The 13,452-nt window shown below is 37.4% G+C and overlaps 1 protein-coding gene across 2 annotated transcripts in view; it reads left to right on the top strand.

The window, feature by feature from the left end:
* NAALADL2 (N-acetylated alpha-linked acidic dipeptidase like 2) overlaps positions 1 to 13,452 on the top strand; it is an 880,849-nt gene that overhangs the window by 180,919 nt on the left and 686,478 nt on the right. The window lies entirely within an intron of this gene.

Raw genomic sequence — 13,452 nt, forward strand, 5'->3', positions numbered from 1 at the left:
GGCTAAGTCTGGAGAACATTAGTTCCAGGCCTTTAGGAAAACTTCATCATGATCATTAGATGACCACTAAGCTAACCAAGCAGAAACTTTAGTGGCTACATATGATGAAGAATATGGACTATAAATTCAGGAATGTCACTAATAAAACAACAACAAACCCAGTTTTCCAAAGTTGCCACATTGTATGATTTAAAAACTCTATTTTCAGTAAAATATTATAAATATAAGTAAAAGATTATAAAGAAAAAAGGTTTAGATCATTTGAACGTATAGGATATTAGAAAAAGAATCATATAGCTACACTGTTATTCTCTAAAACATACTTTCCTAACAATAAATTTCCTAATTTTTGACTTTTTTTTTTTTTTTTTTTTGCAAGCAGAACAGGTTGAGAATTTCCCAAATAATTGTGGCCCATGTATTTTTTTGTTTAACATTCCTTTCTATCCTCTTGTATTTTACTATAAGCAGCAAGTAGAAGCCAGAGCATATCTCCATCATCTACAAGTTAACTTTAGTCACCCCTACGCAGTCCGTTTTATCATGTAAGGAAATATGGCAAAGATTGAAGGTGATTTGGATATCTTTGAAGGGTTGGTACTCCACTTAACAAATTCATTACGACAAAGAAATTAAAAATGGGAGAACAAAAGAACAAAAAGACATATAATATATAGAAAACAAATAGAAAAATAGAAAAATATCAGACTTTAGGAATCTTATCAGTAAATTTGAGGTTATATTAAGTGTAATAACACTCTAATCAAAAAGCAGGGATTGACAAAATAAGGTTTTAAATTAAAAAAAAAAAATACACCAAATGTAAACTGTCTAAAAGAGACACTTTAGGTTCAAAGATACAGAGGCACAAGGTGGATATAAAGGGTGTAAAATATATCCCGTATAAACCGTAACCAAGAAAGAGTTGTATATAGATTAACATATAAACACATTAAAAAAAAGCTGTTGCTACTGGCTAAAGATATTTTATAATTATAAAAGTGTTAACCTATGAAGACATAACATTTATAAATATGTATGCCTAACAAAATATGTGATGTAAAGTGACAGAAGGGGAAAATACATACCAATAATAGTTGGAAACATCAATGCCCTATGTTCAATAATGCATGCAACTAGCCAGATGATCAACAAGGAAAAAGAAGACTTGGAATGCAGTCAGTTAGACTTACTGGGCATCAAAAAGCACTGTACCAGACACCAGCAGAATATATGTTCTTCTCAAAGGCACATGAAACATTTTTTTTTTTAAATAGAGCATATGTTAGGCAAATGAGAAGAAAAAGTCTCAATGAATTTAAAAGGACTGAAATCACACAAAATATGCTGACTAACGGGATAAAATTATAAATTGGTGGCCAGCCTGGGTAGCTCAGCGGTTTAGCGCCTCCTTTAGCCCAGGGCATGACCCTGGAGACCCAGGATCGAGTCCCACGTCGGGCTCCCTGCATGGGGCCTGCTTCTCCCTCTGCCTGTGTCTCTGCCTCTCTCTCTCTCTCTCTCTCTCTCTCTCTCTCTCGAATAAATAAATAAAATCTTAAAAAAAATATAAATTGGCAACAAAAGGCCTTTGGGGAAATATACAAATATGTGAAAATAGATAACCAGTAGATCAATGAAGTAATCACAGGGAAGTTAGAAAATACTTTGAGATGAATGAAAATACAACACACCAACATGTATGAGATGCAGCGAATACAGTGCTCAGAGGGAAATGTATAGCTGTAAATGCCTACTTGAAATAAGGCAATCTCAAATCAAAAGCTTAACCTCACACCTTAAGAAACTAGAAAAACAAAAGAGCAAAGTAAACCCAAGCAAGCAGGATGGAAACAATAAAGACTTAGAGTGAAAGTAAATAAAATAAAGATTAGAAAAAAAAGTAGATAAAATCAATGAAACAAAAGGTTGATTCTTTGAAAAGATCAGCAAAATTGATAAACCTTTAGCTAGACTGACCAAGAAAAGAGGGAAAAATCAAACTACTAAATCAGGAATGAAAGAGGGGACATGACCACAGGCGTTATGAAATGAAATAGATTATTAGGTAATATGACATTCATTTATTAACTTATTCTAAAGATTTTATTTATTTATTCATGAGAGACACACAGAGGCAGAGACACAGGCAGAGGGAGAAGCAGGCTCCTCCCAGGAAGCCCGATGCGGGACTCAATCTCGGATCCTGGGATCACGATCTGAGCTGAAGGCAGGTGCCCAACCTCTGAGCCACCCAGGTGGCCCAACGTCCATATATTTAAAACTTAGATAGATTTTTAGACAACTATTTGAACTAACTCAAGAACTTGAAAATTGGAGGAGACCTCTAAAGAATAAAGAGACTGAGGGACACCTGGGTGGCTTAGTTGGTTAAGCTCCTGCCTTTGGCTCAGGGCATGATCTTGGGGTCCTGGGATCAAACCCCACATTAGGCTCTCTGGTCATCAGGGAGTCTGTTTCTCCCCCTCAACCTCCCTTTGTATGTGCACACTCACTCTTTCAAATAAATAAAATCTTTAAAAAAATAAAAAGATGGAATTAATAAAACTTGCCACGAAGAAAAGTCAAATCCTGATGACTTCACTGGTGAATTCTAACAGACATTTAAATTCTAACAAACATTTAACACCAATTCTTTACAAACTCATCCACAGAGTACTAAGGAGAGGAAGTAATTCTCCGTTGATTCCATGATTTTAAAATCAGTCTAAAACATTAAAAGAAAAAAAGAACAATATATTTTTTTATGAATATAGATGCAAAAATCCTCAACAAAATGCTAGCAAACCAAATCCAGTGACATAAAACGAGGATTAAACTCCATGACCCAAGTGGGATTTATCTAAGCAATGTAAGGTTGGTTCAACTTTGGAAAATGAATGCCTGTAATATACCACATTGATAGAATAAAAGATGACACACGATCATTTCAAGAGATGCACAAAAATCACTTGACAAAATGTTACACTTCTTCATGATAACAACATTCAACAAATTAGGAATAAGAGCGAACTCCCTCCGCCTTATAAAAAGTATCTACGAGAAGCCCACAGCTAACATATTTAGTGGTGACAGACTGAATGTTCTTCCCCTAAGATCCAGACAGAGACCACCACATCCACTCTCAGTACTTCAGTTTACCATGAAGAATTTTTAGCTAGGAGTTTTAGCTAGAAGAATTAGACGTGACAAAAAAATTAAAAAAAAAAAAAAAACAACCATCTCATTTGCTAAGGAAATAGCAACTGTGTTCACAGATGACACCATCATTATAAACATTAGAGTTGAAAAAGAAGTTGATGGGAAATAACTGCCAATGGGTGAGACGTTTCTTTTAGGGTTGACAAAAATGCCCTGAGGGGGGTGCCTGGTGGCGCAGTCGATGGAGCCACCAACTTGGTTTTGGCTCAGGTCATGATCTTCGGGTTGTAAGACTGAACCCCATGTAGGGTTCATGGAGTCTGCTTAAGACTTAAGACTCCCCTTCCTCCTGCCCGCATCCTGGCGCTCTCTCTCTCTCTTTCAAATACATCCATACATCTTTTAAAAACTACTCTGAGATGATCGCACAACTTTGTGAATATCCTAAAAATCTCTGAATTAGACATTTGAACAAGTGAATGTCAAGGTATGTGAATTTACATCTAAAAAAAATGTAGAAGTGTAATGGGAAGATGAATGAATTGAAGAGTAAAGTGTCTGTAAAAGAGAGCATATCATTTAAAGTGGATGACAGTGGCCATCAAATCCCTGCGGTATTTAGATTTCATTTAAAATAGAGTGTTTTATGCCAATATATACAATTGATTGGAAATTGTATCTCTGTAATTATTGAAATTCGCAGTAAAAGTCGTCAAAATCAAAACGCGTGAGAAAGAAAAACATGCTTCTCCAGCGTTCCAGAGATAGAGAAGTGAACGGAATCTCTTAATTTCTAGGTTATGGAGAACGTTAGGATGTAAATGGGAAAAAAAAAAAAAATTACCTCGCTAATGGAAGTTCTAAGTTCAGCAGTTTGGGGTTCCCCTGGGAGCGTGTTTGCAGTGCAGACACTCAGGCCCCACCTGGACCTGCTGAGTTAGATTCCACACCTAAAAAGATGCTGGGAGGTTCTCAGGTAAAGTCTGAGGAGCAAGGCCTTGATCCGGTTGCCTTCTTAGTGACTTCGCGGCCTAGCCTGCTTTCTGCTTCCCTCCACCTCTGCCCTGGGAGTGCAGGGCTACCTTAGGTTCCCTTCTGCTTCTGAGGCCCACGTACTCCCCACCAGCAGCCCCTCCCGGGTAGAAGCCCTTCCTTCGATGGTACATTTCTGACGTCAGCAGAAGACAGGTTGCCAGTTGCTCTGCTTCCTCCCAGGGGAAGGGGAGAGACCCCAGTTGTCTCAGCGGTTTCAAGTTATATTTTTAAATTTGAGTGAATTCCAATGGAGACTTTAAGTGTAGCAAGTTTATATTCATATTGGTTCTTAGTTTTTGTTCATTCTCAGCTTGGGGATGCTTTCCTTACGTCTCTTTGGAAGGCTCCATGCTTGTTTGCCCCCTGGGATTTGGGGACCTCATTTCCTCATTTTTTTTTCCCCTCTGTCCATCGAATTGTATCTGAATTTCTCCAAGATTTCAGATCCACAAGTGCCCTTATTTCTTACTTCCCATTGCTGTCGCAGTGCCTTTCTGTTATTATTGTTAGCTCGTTTTTATTTTCGGAGACTCAACTGGGATTTTACAAAAGGATATAGAAGCACATTTCATTCAGCCATCTTTACCTGTAAGTCTTCTATGATTTTTTGAAATCATGTTTGATAAAGCAAAGCAAAATTGGGAAATACATAGAATTAGTAGTGAGATTGAATACTTTTCCATATGTAGGTTTTCTAATTCTATTTGTGAAGTGTCTGTTTGAATGAATTGTCCATTGTACTGGTTTCTTGTGTTTCTTGGGATTTTTTTTTTTAACATAAGGTGGTAACCTCTTATTTGTTGACTTTGCTGTACATATTTTATCTAATCTTGCTTTTTAATTTTGGTTACCATTTTTGGTTAGAACATTTAAATTTTGAATTACCAAATCTATCCTTTTTTTTTTAAGATTTTATTTATTTATTTGAGAGAGAGAGACAGAGAGCATGAGCAGAGGGAAGGGTGGAGGGAGAGAGAGAAGCAGCTGCTGAGCGTGGAGCCCGCCTAGAGGCTCAGTCCCAGGACCCTGAGATCAAGACCTGAGCCAAAGTCATACACTTAACTGCCTGAGCCACCCAAGCGTCCTACATCTGTCCATTTGTAAACTACTTCTTTTCTCTTCTATATTATGTATCTTCTCTTCTATACATACATAAGCTATATATTTTTCTTCTACATTTTGTTCTCCTTATTCTGAGACATTAATTTGTAAGTATAATTTTCTATAATATTACATATAAACTTTTAATCCATCTGGGATTTATGTTTATGATTATTGTAATTAAGTATTTAAGATAACTATTTTTGTCTCTATTGTTATTAACCAGTTTTCCAGCTTTTACTTATTAAGTAGGCCTATTTTTTGAGTTTTATTATTTTTTTTAATTTAATTTAATTTTATTTATTTATGATAGTCACAGAGAGAGAGAGAGAGAGAGAGAGAGAGAGAGAGAGAGAGAGAGAGACAGGTAGAGGGAGAAGCAGGCTCCATGCACCGGGAGCCCAGTGTGGGATTCGATCCCGGGTCTCCAGGATCGTGCCCTGGGCCAAAGGCAGGCGCTAAACTGCGACGCCACCCAGGGATCCCCATTTTTTGAGTTTTAAAATAATGCCTTTACCATATTAGTGCCATAAACTTTTCTTTGGACATACTTCTGTAGCTTCACTCTATAAAATTAAAGACACTCTGAATTGATTATTTTAACTTTTAATCTACCCATGCCAAGTGAACTTTGTGAACATGAAAAAAGAAAATATGTGTATTTTCTTTAGCAGTGTGGCAGTGGCTGTTGTTCAGTCAGGAACTTTGATGAGTAGTTTCTGGGTCGGTCTTTCTTTCTTTCTTTCTTTCTTTCTTTCTTTCTTTCTTTTTCGGTTTGTTTGCTTTTAGTTTTTTCCCCATCTGGTTGACAAGTCTGCAATAATTTCATTCTTTAAAAATTTATCATGCGTGTACTTTAATGAGAAATATCACACGGTGAGTTGGCAGTTCTCATAGTGAGAACCCATTTTCTTTTTAAACTTTTTTTTTTGATTTTTATTTATTTATGATAGTCACAGATTGAGAGAAAGAGGCAGAGACACAGGCAGAGGGAGAAGCAGGCTCCATGCACTGGGAGCCTGACCTGGGATTCGATCCCGGGTCTCCAGGATCGCACCCTGGGCCAAAGGCAGGCGCCAAACTGCTGCGCCACCCAGGGATCCCAAGAACCCATTTTCTAAAAGAACCGTGTCTTTTAAAGGTGAGACATATATACACATGCAACTTCCCCTTGAAAAATGTAAAATAAAAAAAATGTTAGATGAACTTCATCAACTTACCCAAACCCACTTTTAAAGTTGAGTGAGTCAGAGGTTTTAGATAAAATGGTATTCAAATCTTTAACATGATTTTTCCTTTAATATTTTCACAAAGTGATATAGATCAAAGAATGAAATTACTTGACACAATTTTATATGATTAAAGCATAGGTGAAAAGCTCTGGCATTTTACAAATAGTCTGTGCCAATTCCTGTATCTGATATTCACTTTCATATATTCACGACTGACAAATGCCTAGTTTTAAACAACACATTTGTGTGTGACCTTTTAAGAAAATTACCAATGTCTTTGTTTAGAGTGCAGAGGGCATGGATTTCACAGAGCATTTCCCACTAAATGGAGTAGATTACTCCAATATCACGGCCGTGTTGTCAGGAAGTGGCACTTCATTAAGATAATGTGACCTTTAGAACATTCTCCCAACCTTTTACTATGCCTTTGGTAGTGGGATTTGTACTTTAATCTCTCTGGCTTTTTGAGAAGTTGAAAATAAAAAACAATTGAAGGCTATATTCTTTATTTCCTTTCAGTTATACATTCTATGTGTTTCCAAAAATGACAAAAAAAAAAATCAGGGAAAGGACTTTATTCCAACTGGGGATTGTCTATTAGGAAAACATCTTTTTAGAGTTAAGATCAAACTTAACTCCCTCTGGTGAGTTATGCCTATCGTGGAAAGAAAAAAAGAGAAAAGGACTATGTAGAAGAAAGCAAAAGGTGTTCTTTTCTCTACTACATTTTTTAAAAAAGTTGAGAAGGGTCCCAAAAGCCTTTTTCTTGTTCCATAATGACAACGAGATGATATTTTTTTTCAGTGCACTTGCTGCGGTAACTTAAAAGTGTTCATTTAGAGCCATCATGAAAGTAGAAATTCAACTTATAAAACTACTTTTATGGAGGAGTCAAAGTAGGCAATTTAATGGAAAGATGTGAAGAGATGACTGCTCTGGTTAGGCCAGAAGTAGCACTTCTCAGGAACCATTTATGTGTCATTTGGTTAATTTATAGGATTGAATCGTATGGTCAAAATTGAATATTTCACTTGAGTGTCTTGAAATATATCTATGGCCAAGTGTTATTTCTATTTTAATTTGTAGACACCCTTATGTGCCAGAGCATGCATTTCTTAATCACAGCTCTGACAATCGTAACATTGAGATTATCTTTGGGTTATATTTAAATTGGAGAATTTATGCTATACCCTGTACATTGACAGTATTATATAAAAGTGCAGAACCAAATAATGGCAAGAAATCTGAATAGGAAGTTTTTGTTTTTTCTACCAGAAAAGGGACTTTTGACAATCAATTTAGCTTCCTAAGCTTCAGTTTTCTATTATTAAAAAAAAAAAAAAAAGGTTAGGAAGTAACAGAAAACCTAACTAAAGGAGTTGTAAAAACAGGAGTTTCTTTATAACCAGAAGATAGAAAGTGGATGGTCCAGGGTCATGTAACTGTCATCAGAGGCTTCATCATTTCTGTCTGTCTTCTGTTTATGGTTGTTGCCCCATTGTTGCAAGACAGCTGCTTAAGTTTCACCCTTCACGTCTGCCTTCCAGGTGGGAAGAAAGGAAAGACAGCATTTTTCCTGATGAAGTTTTCCCTGTTCTTTGAATAAGGAGATTCATCCCTGGCAGACTTTTCTCTAGACCTCATTAGTCAGAATTATTATCGTTTAATATCTTCTAACTGCAACAGAGGCTGGGAAATCAAGCATTTAGCTTTTCAGGCTCTATAATAGAGGAAGATAAGGGAAAAAAAGTTGTTTGAGAAGGGATGTCGATTAAGCTAATCTATAATATTGGCCACAATTAAATATTATATATGTAAAGTCTCTTTAATGTACAGAAGGTCTGAGGTTCTAGAAATTCTATGAGTTCAGTTGAAAGGGGTTAAATTGCCATTATAGTTTATTCTGGCCACATGTAATTGAGAGTGTTGTCTTTAGTTCCAAGTGGTAATAAGAGCTAATGTACCTTCCAAAATATGTGGAGAGGATGTGAGTTGTGGTGAAATTGTCATACAAGGAAGTGCTAAAGGAAGTAGGATTGTTTTACTTGGAGAAAATAAGGTTTAGTAGAGACCTAAGAGCTATCCAAATGTCTGAAAGGGGAAATATGTTTATTATGGGTTAATGAAAGTAGCAGTCATGAGGAAGACAGATTTTGGGTCAGTATAAAAGAACTTTCTAAGACTCGGGGCTATAAAATGTACTCCTGTTGAATTAGAGATGGCCTCACTATTGACTCCTGTAGATTCAGAATAGGAGATTCTTGTAAATGTTTACAGTCCTCTCCAACCCTAAGATTTGATGATTCCCCCCCCCCCATTTTTTATTATGGCCTGTATTCGAGTTCGTCTGAGAAACAAAACACAGAGAGAGGGACTATTACAAAATCTGATGTCCCCTGCAAAGGCCATGAGGCAGAAAGAATTCTCTCTCATCTGGAGGAAGTCCAGGCAACCTGCTTTACTCATTCTACCCACTTAAATGTTAGTCGCATCCAAAAACATCCTCACAGAAACCTTACCCAGAGTAAGTGTTGACTGGGCACCTTGCATCTCAGTCAATTGTACGCATAATATTAACCATCCTAGCCAAAAACAGATAATTCGTCAATGGTGTGTTAGTTTTATACCGCCGCGTAACAAGTTCCCGCAAACTTAAACATATTATCTAATCCCACAGGTCAGGATGGTGATGGCTCAGCAGAGTCCCCTGCTCTGGGCTTCACAAGGCTGCAAACAAGGTGAACCAGGCTGCGTTTGTTTCTGGAGCTTGTGGTCCTCTAGAGGTGGTGGTTGGAAGAATCCAGTTCTTTGTGTTCATAGACTGACACCCTGAGCTCCTAGAGGTCACCTGTAATTCTCTGCTCTGTGCCCTCTTATCAGACAGTTAATATCTTAGCAGCTTGCATCTTCAAGGTCAGAGGAAAGACTTCCTCCAGCCAGCCAGCCAGCCTTATATGACATAAGCTAGTCACAGGAGTGACATCCTTTGTCCCGTTCTATTGTTTACAAGCTAGTCACACTAATGGAAGCAAAAGTGCACAAAGGTATAGACACCAGGAAGTGAAAGTTATTGGGGTCACCCAAGAATCTGTCTACCACAGATGGTTCTTAGAATTTACTTTTTGAAGTACAGTGAAGGTTAAACTCGACTGTGGCTTTCATATATCCATTTGGCTCCGACGCTTAATTAAGGACCAAACAGATAGAGGAATTTTGATAAAAGGGAAGAGGTGTTTTCACTCCTAATTGTGGCTAATAGATGTTGCTTTGACACTAGCTACTTTGGAGTAGTGAGGACATGACTTTAAGGTCACGGGAAATTATTCCTCATCAAGCTATTGCTCATTCAAAAATAACCTAATTAGGAAAGAGCTCTCATGCTCTAGATTCCATCCATTAGGAAAAACAAAACGGCAGAAAGTAATAAATACAGACTGTAAACATGGTAGGCCTTTAGTGATGTTATTGTTGTTTTTTTTTTTCAGATTTGAACTATTTATTATTTATTTATGAACACATGCATGAATGTGCAGGAGCTGGGGGACGGGCAGTGAGAGAGACAGAGAGAGAGACTGAGGGGAGGGGAGAGAATCCCAGAGAATCCCAAGCAGAATCCACGCTGGGCATAGAGCCTGACGTGGGGCTCCGTCTCACAACCCTGAAATTATAACCTGAACCAGAATCAAGAGACATTTAATCGACTGAACCGCCCAGCTGCCCTGATATTATTTTTTATAGTCCTTATCATCAAACAAAAATGCCTGAAATAACCATCCCAATATTAAACTTATAGAGACTGAGTTATGTCCGTTTGAAAAGCCAAAGTGATTCTCGATGTATTCCTACAGTTCAAGTAAATGGAATATGCTAGTACTTCTTCTACCCAAGCCCCTGCTGCCACATCTCCAAACATTTTTGTGTTGGAGCTAGTAAATCAGAAAGTTCCAGTTACGTAGGAGTCTTTCTGTATTTTCCCTGCCTCCGTTCACTACTCATACCCTATTGACAATTTATAACCCCTGCACCATCTGGGGAACAGACTGTTGGCTGCCAAGTAGACTCATTAACATTCCCCTCCAGGAACTCTTGCTGTTTAATTAGGCTGTCTGCTGGATTCAGGCAGTGAGAGCCTTAGGTGGCTGTGTAACAAATCCATGACTCCATGCATTCAGATGTCAAGGTCACTAAGATTCCTGCTTATCCTTAATCCAAGAAAGGGAATCTAGATCATTGGCTGCTAAATTGAAATCATCAATGATTTCACCTTCAAGGGGACTTTCCATCTGTTAATTGAGACACTGAGTCATCCCCCACTGAATTCACAGTTGTCACTACTGTGTTTGACAATGTTCTAACCCTTAGACCATCAGGTCTGGCCTTCAGGCCAACCTTCTTGTCCAAACTAGTCAATAGTGTTTGTAGAGTACTGTCCAAACCCAATACTGAAATTTCTATGTGCCATAAGTAAATGCATCTGATTAATTAAATTCTCTGAGGACAGATTGTTGAAAGCGTTCGCATTCCAGATGCATTTGATTTAAGTAGAATAAATGGTCTCCTTCTCAAATGTCAAATTGCTAAAGTTCTATTGCAAGAAAAATGCCTCTCAATTCAAGGGTTCTGTTCATTTGAATAAACATTTTCTAATCATCACTAGCTTAAAGAAAAAAAAAAAAAGAAAACAGTCATTATACAATTTATGTCAGCATAGGGTTTTCCAAAGGGACAGAACCATCATAAGTATGTGTCAGCCAACTCTAGTATTTCTTGGTACAGTTAAGTACCCATCCATCCATCTATCCATCCATCTACTGATTCATTCATCAGGGATTTATTAATCATTTCCCTTTGACTAGGCCCTGGGCTTGGTGCTATGGATTATAATGGTGACTCAAAATAGGCAAAGAACAAGTCTCCATTCTAGTGGGGGAGGCAATTATTATTTTTTTAAGATTTTATTTATTCATGGGAGACATACAGAGAGAGGCAGAGACACAGTCAGAGGGAGAAGGGGAGCCCAATGCAGAACTCGATCCCAGAACCCCGGGAACATGCCCTGAGCCAAAGACAGAAGCTCAACTGCTGAGCCACCCAGGCATCCTGGGTGGATATTTGATTTATTAATCAAATATTTGATTAATCAAATAATAAAACCAAATACAGTCACAACTGTAAGAAGTAAACCTATCTACCTTCCATGAGATCTCATAATCAGTGTTACTTAGTCTGGTGAACAAGCAATTATTACCTGAGGACTATGTTTGAAATGATGACGTAGGATTGATAAGATGAGGCAACATTTAGGGGAGGGAGATAGAGGGACGCTTCTGAAAAGAGAAAGAGCACATGCAATGCCCTGTGGTCAGTGGAGCACGGCACAGCTGAACCCAAGCAGGTAAAGTCAGTTTTCAGAGAGGGAAGGGAAGGATAATGTGCGAAGTTTAAGGGAAGTCTTCCCGCATCGACCTAGACTGCTGGTCTTAAACTGTTTTATCTATTGGAGCTAGACAGTCACCTTCTGTGAAGGACTTTCCTTAACATCAGGACCTATGGTGTTTTCCTCAGGCTGCCTAAGCCTAACCCTGTCTCTTTCTAAAAGAAAAAGGGTGAAGAGTCTAATGGCTCGGTATTTTGCGTCTTTCTACACCTACAGTCTTGACTAGTAAAGAGTTTTATGAGTCTTCATAATCCCGATAGTGACCTTGGAGTTGTTAGCACCATTGCTCTAAAATTGGTCGTTTCTAGTAATCTATCAAAATGGGCCAAGAAATAGTTTTTGCTGTTAAGCTTTAATTAAAATAACTATGCCTCATGTGAAGACAAAACTTTTCAAAGCTATTTTTGTATTTTTTTCTTGATTCTTTCTTAAACTCCCTCCCCCCATTCTACAAATGAAATATTCTATTTTCCCTTTGTAATAATAATAATAATAGTACATTGAGCATCTGCCTTTGGCTCAGGTCATGACCCCAGGGTCCTGGGATCAAGTCTTGCATCGGGCTCCCTGTATGGAGCCTGCTTCTTGCTCTGCCTGTGTCTGCCTCTCTCTCTCTCATGAATAAATAAATAAAATATATATTTTTTTTAAAAAGAGAGAGAGAGATGGAAGCTCATAAGCTACAAGGGAAATCATAGGGTTCAATACATATAACTCCCTTTCCCTCTAATTTTTTAAGTTATAAAGATATTTTGTAGGGGGAAAAAGGAAGAAAACTTGTTTGGTACAAATAGAATTTCATCTACTTGTTCCCAAATGCTATGATATGATTTCTGTTTTTTAGGCTTCACTTATTAAAAAAAAAAAATTACAAAGTATCTGTCAGCTGGAAAATGCTAGATCTTACATATGGCATGATTTTAAAGATGATCAATTAATGCTTTTACTCTGGAAATGTCTTGATTTAGTCTTAATTATATTAATAATGCTACGGTAATACTTAATATTGCTGACATTTATGCAATATAACTGGAAAAATATAACTCAAAATCATCTTTAGAATGTGGGTATTATAATTAATCACTGTATTACACTGGCAGTTACATTACATAGAACATGGTCCTAAAACAAGATCTGAGACCAGACTGGACCACAAGCTGTCTGGGAGTTTTATAAAGAAATCTCTTAAAAAGTCATAATAGTTTTGGAGTTTTTTACATAGTCATGCAGTCATAATCCATTTTTTTTCTTTTTCAATTTGGGAATATGAAGTATTTAAGAAATGAGCAGAGCAGGGCAATAGCACTCATTAAAATGCTGGAAAATATTACCAACGGGAAAAGCCTAAATGAATTGGAATTAGTTCATGTGCAGATGAAAAAGCTAATGGTCTTTTCATAAGTCAATAATAATTTTAAGCAGCAGGGGAAGTGTTTTATGAGCAGGATTGTGATCAGCTGGTTTTATTATTCAGTGATAATAAAG

Source organism: Nyctereutes procyonoides, unplaced genomic scaffold (genome assembly GCF_905146905.1).
Source record: "Nyctereutes procyonoides isolate TBG_1078 unplaced genomic scaffold, NYPRO_anot_genome, whole genome shotgun sequence".
Lineage (NCBI taxonomy): Eukaryota > Metazoa > Chordata > Mammalia > Carnivora > Canidae > Nyctereutes > Nyctereutes procyonoides.